Below are 14,417 nucleotides of genomic sequence, written 5' to 3'. Positions count from 1 at the left end.
AAGTATAGCACTTAAAAGACACTAATACCAACATGATAATGATGCAGGAAAGAGGCGGATGCAGACTTTGCTCGCAAAGGCCTCGTTGAGCTGCATCGCGAATCCATTCAGAAATGAGGGAGTGCCTCAGTATTCACAAAGGCCAGGCGGGCGTCCAGATGGGGAATGCTTGTTGGGAGCTTTACTGTCTGGAAGATGGTATCCAACCAGATGGCAAGATACCCAGCGACAAAGCGTCTGGGAAAATTGACGACTCTTTCGACACATTTTTCGCTGAAACTCGTGCCGGAAAGCATGTTCCCCGTGCTGTCTTTGTGGACCTGGAGCCGACCGTGCTTGCTGAAGTGCGCACTGACACGCAACGCCGACTTTACCACCCAGAGCAGCACATCTCTGGGAAGGAGGATGTTGTAACCAACTACGCCCGGGGTAACTACACCATCGGAAAGGACATTCTAGACCTTGTTTTTTACCGAAGTTGGCTGATCAGTGCTCTGGGCTGCAAGGCTTCCTAGTTTTCCACAGCTTCGGAAGATGCACTGGCTCAGGCTTCACCTCGCTACTCGTGGAGCGTCTGTCTGTCGACTACTGCAAGAAGTCCAAGTTGGAGTTCTCAGAACTCTCGGTGACTCTCCTGAAACATCGTTCGTTAGGTTATATAATACATCATTAGGTTAGGTTATATAAACATCATTAGAAACATTAGGTTATATAATAATGCAAATGCAATTCACTTCCGTATTAAAAAAATGAGATGTTCTGCCTCTTGATTATTAAATCGGAGCCTTTGGTAATATAGATGAAATAGATGTGCCAGGAAATAGATGAAATAGATGTGATAGGAAATAGATGAAATAGATGTGATAGGAAATAGATGTGCAGTCTGTGCTATTGAATAGCATGACACGCTCCTCGCCGATACCAAGGATGACGTCACGATCGTCTTTGCCATCAGAGCCCGTTAAACGACCCGCGGCTCCTCCCGCATACGGTGCGGCTTTTTTCTGCTAAATTAAAGCGGTGACTTCCGGCATCTTAAACTATAATTTTCGTATTCAGGGCGTGAAAAAATATACAAATTCGCTGAAAGCTCACCTTTAGTTTTTTAAAGTGCTTCAGCTGCCCTTTAATGCAGTTTACAATCTTGGCATGAGATAACACTACCACGAGCACTCCATCATGCGTTGTAACTTGTTGCTTTACACGTGTCGCACGACATGCAGTAGAAAAAAAGTGTGATGTGTTAAAACAAAAGGAAAAGGCATTAGTATATTGTGACACTCTTACGTGCGTTCTGGGTTTACACCTCAAAAGGATTTGGGGCATCCAAGAAGGGTGGAGAAAGAAGACGACGTGCGGCTAGCTAGCTGAATCTCAATCGGCACTCAGCTGATGCAGGCCGTCGCGACTCACTCTACTTGGCTTATTAATAAACGCCTTTTGTTGGCGTAACAGAGTGGTGGAGTGTGCTGGGTACGACACTACGTACCACGGAGCCGCAACATCTCGAACTTCGCCGGAGCCGCCGTCTTGCCGGTCTCTCGCCAACGACGTTCATCATGTCTCAGGACGGAAGTGGACAAACGCCAGCGCCAGGTGTACCAGCTCAAAGGTCAACGCCAGTTCGACCGTTGCAGCACTACATGGAACCACGCTCGTTCGCGGGAAAAGCGGGCGAAGATGTCGACGAGTGGCTGACACACTACGCACGGGTGAGCCGCTACAACCGTTGGGACTCTGTCACTCAGCTTGAGTATGTCGTACTGTTTCTGAGTGAAACAGCGCTGATGTGGTTTGAAAATCACGAAGACTCCCTGACAACGTGGGAGCGCTTCGTTGAAGAAATTAAGAAGTGTTTTGGAGACTCCTACGCCAAACAGAAACGCGCGGAGCGAACCCTAGCTCAAAGAGCTCAGACTCCTGGAGAAACGTGCACTACGTACATCGAAGAGATCCTCAAGCTGTGCAAAATAGTGAATTCACAGATGTCGGAGGAAGACGGAGTCGGACATCTTAAAGGAATTGCTGAAGATGTCTACAATTTCCTTATAGGCAGGGAACACGTTGATTCCGTCTCAGATGTCGTACGTCACTGCCGTACGTTTGAGACATTGAAGACTCGTCGCATTGCGCCAAAATTTGGAAGACTGGTGAATGTGACAACCGTTGCCAGCGTCGATGAGAGCCCGTCCGCCGATCTTTCATCCACTATACGGCAGATCGTGCGTGAAGAACTGCGGCGACACGAGGTACTTGCGTGCAGCGTCATGCAACAACCTGCTGTCCTATTCCCCGCAACACACGGCGCCTGCAGCATCGTGCGCTCCGTGGCAACCGTCGGTATGTGTCACGGACATCACCCACAGAGGAGCTCCATGGCCTCGTGAAGGCACATTTACGCCCGAACAACGACGAGAACACCCTCGCCCCGGCAGGTTTCCACGCAGACCGACTGTTCCTCCTGTTCAGCAGGTTCAGCCACTTCACTCGGTCACACGACCCCCCACGGCTGAGCGCTTCGAGGAGCCGTTCATCGATCGTCGTTTACCTGTGTGCTACAGCTGCGGCGACTTGGGCCACATTGCCAGGTACTGCAATCGCCGCCAACCACCGAGGTTCGACCGATCTACGATGTCAAGGCGGTACCGCGATCCACTTGATGAAACGTACTCACCCTCGTACACAGATCCAGGAAGCAACCCTCGCCAGCACCCGGAGACGCTGCGGAACCGTTCTCCAGCATCCGATCGCAGCCTGACACCACCACCCGCTCCTCGCGTAAGCCGGTCGCCGTCTCCGCGGCGTCGCTACCCGTCACCACCTCCGGAAAACTAGTCAGCGCGGCCGTTGGAGGTGAGGTCGCTGGACAATCTTCGATGTCGACAGAGATACCTCCACCGATTTGTATGCTTAAGAATAAGGTGCCTGTACTGATTGACTGAGTTTCAACAATGGCCTTAGTGGACACGGGAGCAACAGTTTCAGTGATGAGTCTTGCATTTAAAAGCCTCCTAGAACGAAAAGTGACGTTTCGCTGGGACCGGGCTGATACGTTTCGTGGAGTGACTGGGGAGTTGTTACATCCTGTCGGGGTTTGCAATGTGGACGTTATCTTGGGCGGTCAAATATTTAACGCGGAGTTCGCAGTTCTGTCTCATTCTACGCATGACATAATTCTGGGCCTTGATTTTTTGAAACTGTGTGGTGCCACTGTCGACTGCAGAACAGGAGAAATTAGTGTAGATACGAGATTTTCGGCCGTGTTTACGGAAGGCCCACCAAATCACGAAAGTGTGCTTTGTGTATCCAGTGATACAGTAGTGCCTCCGTTGTGTGCTGCGTGTGTTTCAGTCACCTGTTTCCCTACCACCGACGTAACGTTTGACGCTACCGTGGAGCCCATTCATCTGAGCTGCATCAAGAGGAATGTGCTGATACCGTATTGCATGCTGTTAGTTGTTCACGGACGCATAGGCTTATGGACCGCAAACTGTTCCAGTGAACCTACAATAGTACCACAGGGTCTGAAACTTGCCGCCTACCATGAAGATCAAGTGCAGTCACTAGCCATTCTTACAGAAGCCCCTGATTCTTCGGATGAACGCCATTTCAGTAATGCATGCCCTCCAGCGGACTTCTCCATTCTAACTATGGTGAACAAGTCACTCAGCACTAACCAGCGTCAGGAAGTGGCGAATATTTTGGTAAAACACGCCGGTCTGTTTGACTTTTCACAGCAACAGGGGCCACCATCGTTTCCCCCTTCTCGAATACACCATCGCATAGATACGGGATCTGCCCAACCATTGCGCCAGAAACCTTACAGAGTCTCACCATCGGAACGCAAGGTGATCAACGATCAAGTCCGCGAAATGCTAAATAAGAATGTTATCCAAGAATCCTGTTGTCCGTGGGCAGCGCCAGTTATCCTGGTTAAAAAGAAAGATGGTACATGGTGATTTTGTGTTGACTACCGTCGCCTAAACACCATCACCAAAAAGGACGTATATCCACTTCCATGTATTGATGATGCCATCGACTGCCTTTCATAAGCATCTTACTTTTCGTCTGTCGACTTGAGGTCGGGGTACTGGCAGATTCTATATGCACAAGGCAGACAAGGAGAAAACGTCATTTGTGACACCAGACGGACTTTTTGAATTTAATGTGATGCCGTTCGGGCTGTGTAATGCGCCTGCGACTTTCGAGCGCTTCATGGACAACATCCTGCGTGGTCTGAAGTGGGAAGTGTGCATGTGCTATCTAGACGATGTAGTGATTTTCGGGCGCACGTTCAGTGAGCACAACGCACGTCTCGACCTTGTGTTAGACTGCTTGGAAAAAGCAGGCTTGGTGCTCAATTTGAAGAAATGCCATTTTGGAGAGCGCCAAACGCTGGTTCTGGGCACTCTAGTGGACAAGGACGGCATACGACCCAATCCAGCAAAGACTGCTGCTGTTGAAGCCTTCAAGCAACCTCGCTCTGTAAAAAAGCTACGCAGCTTCCTGGGCCTTTGCTCCTACTTCCGCCGGTTTTTTCGTGGGTTTGCCAACATCGCGTATCCACTGACGTGACTCCTCCAGAAGGGCATTCCCTTCGAATGGACCCCTGAATGTGAAGCCCGTTTTCGTGAGCTGAAGTTTCTTCTGACGTCCCATTCCATTCTCCGACACTTCGATCATGCGGCTCCCACGGAAGTTCATACGGACGCTAGCGGTATTGGCATCGGCGCAGTCCTTGTTCAACGCGTCGACACCAAAGAACACGTCGTCGCCTATGCGAGTCGCTCCTTAAGCAAGTCTGAGCACAACTACACAGTCACAGAGCAAGAATATCTTGCAGTGATTTTCGCGGTACAACGCTTCCGGTCTTACCTGTACGGGCGCCCCTTCACGGTGGTGACAGACCATCATTCTCTATGCTGGCTAGTTAACCTCCGTGATCCATCAGGCCGGCTTGCGCGTTGGACACTTCGCTTACAGGAGTATGATTTTACCGTTTCTTATAAAAGCGGCCTACGGCACGCCGACGCTGACTGCCTCTCGCGTCTGCCGCTTCCGACAACGGACTGTGACGCGGACAACTTCGATCGTTATATCGCATCGTTGGAGCCAGGATTTCCTGATATTAATACCTTCAAGATCGAGCAGCGAAAGGACAGAACTTTAGAGCCACTGCTCATTACCGCAAGGAAATCAGCACCATCCTCTCGTTTCTGCTTTCGGGATGGGGTTCTGTACAAAAAGAACTATTCTACTACAGGCCCACGATATCTCCTGGTGGTCCCGGAAAGCCTCCTCGTATCCATCTTGCGCGCTATGCATGACGACCCTACGTCTGGTCATTTGGGATCTGCGCGAACGCTCTACCGAGTCCAAGAAAGGTTCTACTGGCCTAAAATGCGTCAGACGACCGACCAGTCGCCTGACGCATCCAGCTGCAACGAGTGTCAACGTCACAAGCGTCCGACGAGCGCTCCTCCTGGCCGACTACATCCAGTGCCACCCCCAAGCACTCCGTTCGAGCAAGTCGGCATCGACCTTCTCGGTCCTTTCCCGCGGTCATCTGATGGGAATCGCTGGATTGTCCTGTGTACCGATCACTTGACGCGCTACTGTGAGACAACTGCTATACCATCGGCTACTGCAACCGAAGTGTGTATTTTTCTGCTGCGTTTCGTCATTATCCGACACGGACCTCCCAGAGTCATCATTAGCGATCGTGGACGGCAGTTCACTGCAGACGTGGTCGAAGAGATGCTTCGTCTATGTGCTTCAGATTTTCGACATTCCACGCCGTATCATCCCCAAACAAATGGCCTGACGGAACGCACCAACACAACGCTTACTAACATGCTGTCCATGTATGTTGAGTCAGATCATAAGAACTGGGGCAGCATGCTCCCTTTCATTACTTACGCATTTAATACCTCACAGCATGAAACTACGGGCTACAGTCCCTTCTTTCTTCTATATGCTCGTCCGCCTCGTTACACGCTAGACACTATCTTGCCATTTTCAAGCCACGATAATCTTTGTGTATCCGAGACCGTCTCTCTTGCTGAAGAGGCCCGACGACTTGCTTCTTTACGCACTCTTGTTTCCCAAGAACCCTCGAAGGAACGCTACGACCGCCGACGCTGACACGTGACCCCGGTGACTTAGTGTGGCTGTGGAAACCAACAAGAAAACGTGGTTTATGTGAAAAACTGCTGGCCCACTATGTTGGACCCTATGTTATTACTGATCGTATCAATGAATCGACCTACCGCATAGCACGCCTCACATCAAATGGCCGTCGGTTAGCAAAGACTGAACTTTCGCATGTCGCCCGTTTAAAGCCCTTTATCTCTAGACAACCTGTTTGATCTGCCCGGTGGGCTTCGTCTGCGCGGAGGGCAATGTGACACTCTTACGTGCGTTCTGGGTTTACACCTCAAAAGGATTTGGGGCATCCAAGAGGGGTGAAGAAAGAAGACGACGTGCGGCTAGCTAGCTCAATCTCAATCGGCAGATACGAGCCATGTTTTGAGGCAACAACAACAGCAACAACAACACTCAGCTGATCCAGGCCGTCGCGACTCACTCTACCTGGCTTATTAATAAACGTCTTTTGTTGGCGTAACAATATTAAACATGTATGCAGGTTTGGTGTGCGCATTGGTGCCAAACTAAATTAAAGATATTAGTAGATCGCGTGCCAACATGGGTGCATCAGTACGTGAAAATAGCACGAATGCGCCGCGATTTCTATGTAGGCTCCCTAGTTCTGTTTTATTACTAGCGCTCCAGCGAGATGGCGCCACATTACAAGTGAAGGCGTTGCATGTGGGCTCCCTAAGCGAAACGGCGCAACCGTGTAGCTCGGGTGTCGGTGTTGCGAGAGAGAGGCATTCCAACCATGGAAGCCGGTGAATGGCCTAACGTGGATTCTGTAGCACTGTGTTAAATAAATAGTTCTTCGCGCAGCACAAAATATAGAAGATTAGAATGGAAAGTTAGTCGAAGGCTTTACACAATGCACTCCTTCGTTGCAGTCTACGGTCATCAAAGGTAGCGCATAATAGTTCTCCCAAACGCTTGACTTGCCTGATTGAATTGGCTTACAATTATCATAGCTTAAACCATTGTCATTTGGAGTATGTGCCAAGGTAAATATACCTGGTAGCGAAGCTTCCATAGAAGCCCACACGTTCAAAACATGGCTGTTCATCGGTGGTTCATGGGGCTTAGTGCCATCTGTGTGAGGAGGGAACACTTCCCGCGGAAGAAAAATTAATTTGACGTCATATCCGTTAAAAACAGAAGCGACGTCATTTTGTTCTCAAAGGCGCGAAATTTGTTTTCGGAGGTCTGCCATTGTAGCTGTTTCGGAGGTCTGCCATTGTAGCTGTATATTCAAATGCCCCGCCATTCGGCTTGATGGGCGTTTCGAGATTTCAGCGCGGAAAGCGATGCAGGAAAAGATCAGCCGTACGGGTGTCGAAATCGCATCGCTGCACAGAAGATACTTTCCTTGGAGGCCGATGGACGCTTTGAGCGTAGAGTGTTCGTCCTTTCGTCGGACGCCAAGCCCGTCGGCCAGCGCTGTCCCACGAAAACAACTAAAGTAAACAATTATCTGGCGGTCGCAACTCACTACTTTTGACCCAACAGGTTAAGAAACAATGAAACTGTTGGCGTCACCAAATTCAGAAAAACGTCGACAATCAAAGCAACACGAGGGTGGGGGCGTATTGTAACAGTGAACATTACGAGCGCGCCTTTCTGCCCACTTCAACAGTTACATTGCATTGCAAGTGATAGCGGCGTCAACGCCCGCTGCTATCGGTAGGCGCTCTTACGGTGGGCGCCGAAACAAGGTATTTATTGATAATGATCAAGTAAAATGGAGTTGTTCTGTTCTCGCCATGCGTATATAAAATTGACTAGGAATTTTATTTTTGTTGACTGAATGTAACTGTGTCTCGCTTTAATTAAAAAAAAACGCTTTTTTCTTTCCCAATGCTTGTTCCCTCCAAACATAGTCGTGCTTCAATCGCTGCTCCCATAACCACCCTTGCTGATGTCGGTGACAATTCGTTCTGAACGGCTTTTCGCCCGAAGCTTCTCGACCTATGTGGATCGACCTTGTATACGCAGTGCAGCCTACCGGTCATAATTTAAATGCATGTATAAACTAAAATTCTTATGGTGTGTTAGCACTTGCCGCACCTTTTAAAAGAAAATGTCGCAGTTTCACCCGAAAGGTGAAGCATCAATTGCAATAGCAAATTAGTAGAGAGCTATACGGAGTAAGGATAGTAGTTTTATTAGCTGTATAAGCTTGGACATGCAGCAGCACCAGCAACGCGCAGAATTGTTGTCGACGCCGTCGATGTTTTGCCCGCGTTCGCACCGAACGTGCGCGGCGTTGGTGACTGTTGCCGGTGCCTCTGGGGGCGGCTCGGAGGTTTTCGACGAGATCAGAACGGGACACTCGTCGAGCAGCGTAGGAAGTCTTTACCACCTTCTCGCCTCGCAACTTTTTGTATAATTATGCATTTTGTGCCGCAGCTAAACGTCGCCACCTCTCCCTTTCTCCCGTCTCCCCACGGCCTTTCACGTGACGGAAGAAGTCGTGCTAGCTCTCTCTCTCTCTCTCTCTCTCTCTCTCTCTCTCTATATATATATATATATATATATATATATATATATATATATATATGGTGATTGTAAAGGAGTAAAGAGACGCTTAATTCTGCAGCCCTTCAGGGAGCACGGCGCAGAACGCGTGTTTGTTCTCCGCCGTGCGTTTGCTGCCCGTGAAAGCGCGCGTCCGTCGCGCGCTCTCACTCGCACATACAGCACACGGCGCGCGGCGACGATTTCATCGCCGTTGACGTTATACGAAACCTCACGGCGACGGTGACGCCAACGGTAGAAATCCGCGTTGAGTGTCCATATAATTGCTATCGCAATAAAATTACGTAGAATCTCCTCAGGGAGTTATCTGAATGATGCGTAAGCATTTCGTAGTAAGGACGTGGTGTTCAGTGCTCACACTCAACACAGTTGGTAATCTTATACTGATCAGGGGCTGCGGTCGTCTTGGCGCCATTACGGTAAATGCGACAGCGCTGCCGTGACACGAGCTGCTGCGGAAGGCGGCGCAACGTGAACTGATGAGGCAAACTACTGCAGGTGGTGTCGCCAGGTGCGCTGATGACGTTCCGACCCGAAGCCACGGCTGCTCCACTGTTCTGCCTTACTAAAGGTGTGCCTAGTGCGTGCCTGATTGCACACGTCACGTGGTCAGAGAGACGCGCTCGTGCCACTGCTCGCGCGTTAGTCGTCGTCGTCTTCCACAGCTGGGGAACTTGAAAGCGATCGTCGTAAGCGGAGGACGGACGGACGCTCGGGCAGTTTTATCATTGCGTAACCGTAGCGTGGTGTCGCTGGCTAACACTTCCACGGTTAGTTCTAGTAGTAAAACATAAATACGCAAGAAAGTGCATGGGAAAACGGCGCCGCGGTAGCTCGGTACTTTCATTCGTAAGAGCATCGCACGCGTAATGCGAATACGTGGGTTTGTTCCCCACCTGCGGCCAGTTGTTCTTTCATCCATTTTCATTTCCATTAATTTATCATTTCTTTAATTCACTTAGTAAGTACAAGTAATTTACCCTATGTTGTCCTTGGTGTCGTTGTTTGTTGGCTGCTTATGATACGATTATTGAAAATCGGGCCCCTCTGTTCCCCTACTTCTCGTTCATAGAAATGCTTACGCATTAAACAAATTATTACCACTCAAGGCTTACAGGAAGCATTATAGAGGGGTTGGGCTAACATAGTATTATGAATAACTTACATGGTAAAAAGGCAATAGAACAGTAGCGATGGTATCTGTATAAAATACGACACTTTAGTACATCATAAAACAGCAAAGGTTGCAGTAATAAGTAACAAAAATAACACGTAGTATGAAGCTGTACTTGAAGAGTTCTGGTATCAGAAATATTAGTAATTTTGCAGTAAATAACGCAATAATCGACAAAAAAAATTTGCCAGAACTCGAAATAACAATGGGTGAATCATTTAGGGAAATGAGCAATAGGGGAGCTGAGAGTGAACCTTGCCGCACGCCTGAGCGTTCTGTTGCTTCAAAGGCAGCAGTGTCACTTGTTGAAACGTACTGACAACGGTTAGATATGAGTTGTTCGATATTTCGAAGCAGTAATGGTAAAATAATGACGAGAAGCAGTCTTTTTATTGCTGTAGGAGACCTTTAGTTGTGCTTGCTTATTCCTTTTAAGAAACGGATTATTATCAAAGGCTAGTTAAATAACATGTTCCATCGTGGTTGGTTCGCCTGAATCCTAGAAGACCAACGTATCGCTCACTGTATGCAACATTCGTGCTCTTGTTCAGGTGCTTCAATACATGACTGAAGTTTGTCACTATTACGCGCGCTTTTCCTCCGCGCCATTCTACGATTCCCCTTGCGACGCCCATTTAACGGTCGAGCAGCTGTTCGTCACCATCAAGGATGCCTTCCATGTCTCCCATGTCTTCTGTACCGATGGAAATCCCCATGCTAGTGCGAGGCGGAATAGTGACTTCCTGTTCGAGCACGTTCACGACACGGCAACTCAGGCTCATATTAGGTGGTATGGTATAACTGGGTTCGTGGACGGCGTTAGCGACTTCGATCATAAGTCCACGATTGCGTCGTGTTGGCTTAGGAAGTCCATGCTGAGAATTACGTCTCATGAGCACTGTTGGATGATAACGAAGGCTGCAGGGTAGGTGCAGTCATGAACGGTAACTTTTGCCGTGCAGATTCCAGTCGGCGTTAATAGGTGTCCCCTTTCTGTCCGGATTTGAGATCCTTTCCATGCAGTCTTGACTTTCTTTAACTTGGAGGCGAAGGATCCACTCATGACGCAGTACTCGGCTACTGTGGCCACTAAACTATGACTGCGTGGCCGCCGTGCAGCACAACGAGGTCAGTGGTTCTTTGTCTTGCGTTACGGTAAGGTCGCGGTGTTGGATCATGGCTACGTCGCATTGTCACTTGTTACATATCATCGCGAGGTGGCATAGCCTCGGCTTCGATGCTTAGTCTTGATGGCGGCGTGTCATTGCTACGTCGTCGAGCAGGGTGTTGAAGCGTCGTCATCGGCGGCGGAGGTCCTTCGGGATTTCGACGAACAGCAACCGCACCTTCACCGGTTGCTGTTTTAACAGCGGAGCTTTTTAGGCCGGAGGTTGGTCCGTATAGACCAGATTATTTTACCCTCGCACGCAGGCTGCGGGCGTGCTCCAATACTCTCGACACCAGGCGCCATCTCTCGGCGTGGGCTGCGGGAATCGGCGGACTAGCGTGTGTTTATTTGTGCGTGGCGCTTGTTTGTGTCGTTGCTACTCACGGTTTGAGTGAGTAGCAACGATGTACTGTACAAAAGCTACTCGTCAGGGCGGCATTGTGCCGTCGTCGGCATTCTTGATAGGAATGTGGCGAGCGCCAATATTTAAAAGTTCTGCTCGGCGTTACACTCTTCGTAACACTTGAAGGCGAAAGCCTGGTGCAAATTTAGACATGCATTGAGTTATACATTAAGCTACACATTAGGTTACACATTACCGAGTGATAGGCTTTCGCTACATGTAAAACCCCGTGTGGCGCATATCCGCATATAATGGACTTGGGTATAGAGCGAGGTATGCGCCACACGTGATCGGGTATATGCATTTCCATAAGGCCACATGACGTTTTATTGCCATCCGTGGCGACGCCGGTTTTTCGACAAGGCCACTGCCAACTATTTAAAGGACACCTCCGCATGAGACACATAAATGTTTCGTCTTAATAACTACTGGGGTTTTACGTGCCAAAACCACGACGTGATTATGATGCACGCTGTAGTGGACGGTTCCGGAAATTTCGACCACCTGTGGTTCCTTGCACTGACATCGCACAGTGCACGGGAATCTAGCATTTCGCCTCCATTGAAATGCGACTGCCGCGGCCGGGATCGAGTTCGCGTCGGTCGCGTCCGTAACCATGCACTGCACCAACGCGGCGGCGCCGAGCGATGAGTTTTCAAGAAATGAAACGCTAGGAAATCAGATTATGATTATTGTTGCATGACAGACGGGCTCCCCAGGTATCCGTTTTTTTTTTGACAGAGGACCTTTTTAAGCCGAGCATTAGTCCGTAACGTGCGAACAGAAAATGTGGGCCGATCCTAGCGGTAGGGCAGAAATGGTCCAAGCGCAATGGCAAATACCCCTGTGAACTAGCGAACCTGGCTAAGTCTAGCTAAGCATGGTTGGGACTACTTAAGCTTAGTCATCCAACGATAGCCAATCTATAGCAATCAATAGCTAATCGATAATCGACAAATAACCAATAAATTCTGGGAATGCTGAAGATGACTTGATAGTACTTAGTCTAGCCCAAATACGTGGCCCATACCTTACGATAGCCAATTGATTAGCCAATCAATAGCTAATCGATAATCGGTCAATAATCAATAAATTCTGGCAATTCTGGGGATGACTTGGTAGTGCTTAGTCTAGCCCAAAAGCCAAGACTAGCTAGGTGCCCATCAGCTCCGCTGTCTCTTTAGCATTGCGCATCCATGCAAGCTACGCTATTTTTTTCTTTTTTTTTTCTGAGAGTGTTTAAGCAAGCGCGCTTTGGGCACGTATCGCGTAGCCAACGAGGCTATTAGAGAGGCTTTCAGAGGTGGTTCAAAAGAAAACAAACAGTGCTTCGCGGCAATATTGTTACTGTCATCGCATCTTTCACTCAGTAACTTTACACGAGGTGTAAAACGCATTTCGAAAACCGCTACCCTGTTTGGATAAGTATGTCGAGGTACGAATTGAAACCTAGTTTTATACCTTGTGAGTTTTACTTTCGTCAACAACTAAAGCTTCGCCACAACACACTGTCAAGTCACTGCAAAGGCTCTATGACAGCGCACAGCGACGTTACATGCAGCTGTAGCATGCTTATTGGTACTAATTATCTTGCACCATGGCTGGCACTTGGCCAGAATACTTAATCTAAGAGAATATCTCGCTTTACGAAGCGCGGAAACCAATGCATACGTTTTACGCAAACGAGAATACGTCGCCCTCATTGCGACCATGATACCGCGAAACTTTAGAAAAGTCAAGCGTGCCCTCGATCCGACGCGTGTTCTGCTGCGTTCGTCTTGCGTACATAAAGCAGAAGTGAAATGAGCATGCACTTAGCAGTTTTAAGCGTCAGCGGTCCCCTTGAAGAACAATTCATTGCCAACGCTCCTGCTTCCGCCAGTGCAGCGATTCGCGGTGCCCGCAGTACACAGCCGATGCTCGCACCGCGGCGCCACCGTCATGAGAACGGCTCTGAATTCTAGTCTATAGCGTAGATCAGAAACTGCGCTTGGCGATGACGTCACCGCGCTTTGCTATAGCAACCACTTGGCCCAGCTGCGCCTCGCTTCCCTGCCGCTCGGCATCGCCGCGCCGAGCTGCTACGACCGCGTACCTGCTCCGTTTAGCCATGACGTCATTCGCGTCGCCTAGCAACCGCATGTGCCTCGCTTCACCTAGACATGTCAACGCTTCGCCAGGCGGCGTCGTCACTCCGCCAAACTTTGCTACCGCCTAGTTACATGCTTTGCCCAGCCGCGTTGACACTTGGACGATCGTGTGGAGGCAGAGCTTAGTCGTCACGTCACCGGGGAGATAAAGCTCGGAGCCGCCGTGACGGCGGCAGAACTCTCGTCGGCTCTGTGCCGAGTACATGTAGCCTTGACAATGGGACGACCAAAGAAGAACCGGACACCCGAAGAAGAAGCCGCTCATATTGAAACGCGTCGTGCGGTCAAGCGAGAATGTGCGCGTCTAACGCCTGACAACACCTGACTAACGCCTGAATAAGCTAGGTCGATCACAAGCTCCGCTGTTTGCTCCAGCCTTGCGCCACTATTGCAAGCTGCACTCATTGTTTTTTTATTGCGATAGCAACTATATATGGACACTTCAACCGGATTTCTGCCGTCGGCGTCGCCGTCGCCGTCGCCGTGAGGTTCCGTATAGATAAAATCTTCACCGCGCGCCGTATGCCCGAGCGGAAGCGTGCGGGGACGCGCGCTATCACGGAGAGCGAACGCACTCAATCTCCCACGCGCAAGCAACGAAGCGGGAAGCCAGCGCCGGAGGGAGCGGGGGGGGGGGGGGAGGGGGGGCGCACTTCTTTGCCAACAACCGCGCTCGTCGCTCGCCGCAGCGTCTCTTATCTCTCCCACGCGCAAGCAAGGCAGCGGGAAGCCAGCGCCGGAGGGAGCGGGGGGGGGGGGGGGGTGCACTTCTCCTCTGCCAACAACCGCGCTCGTCGCTCGTCGCACCGTCTCTTTATCTCCACACGGCTCTGACCT

At 49.9% G+C, this 14,417-nt stretch overlaps 1 pseudogene; it reads left to right on the top strand.

Moving 5' to 3' along the window:
* Nucleotides 1-113: 113 nt before the first annotated feature.
* Nucleotides 114-14,417, top strand: part of LOC119432465 (tubulin alpha-1C chain-like) — an 86,497-nt pseudogene continuing 72,193 nt past the window's right edge.

Source organism: Dermacentor silvarum, chromosome 11 (assembly GCF_013339745.2).
Source record: "Dermacentor silvarum isolate Dsil-2018 chromosome 11, BIME_Dsil_1.4, whole genome shotgun sequence".
NCBI lineage: Eukaryota > Metazoa > Arthropoda > Arachnida > Ixodida > Ixodidae > Dermacentor > Dermacentor silvarum.
This window is presented reverse-complemented; position numbering and strand designations above follow the sequence as displayed.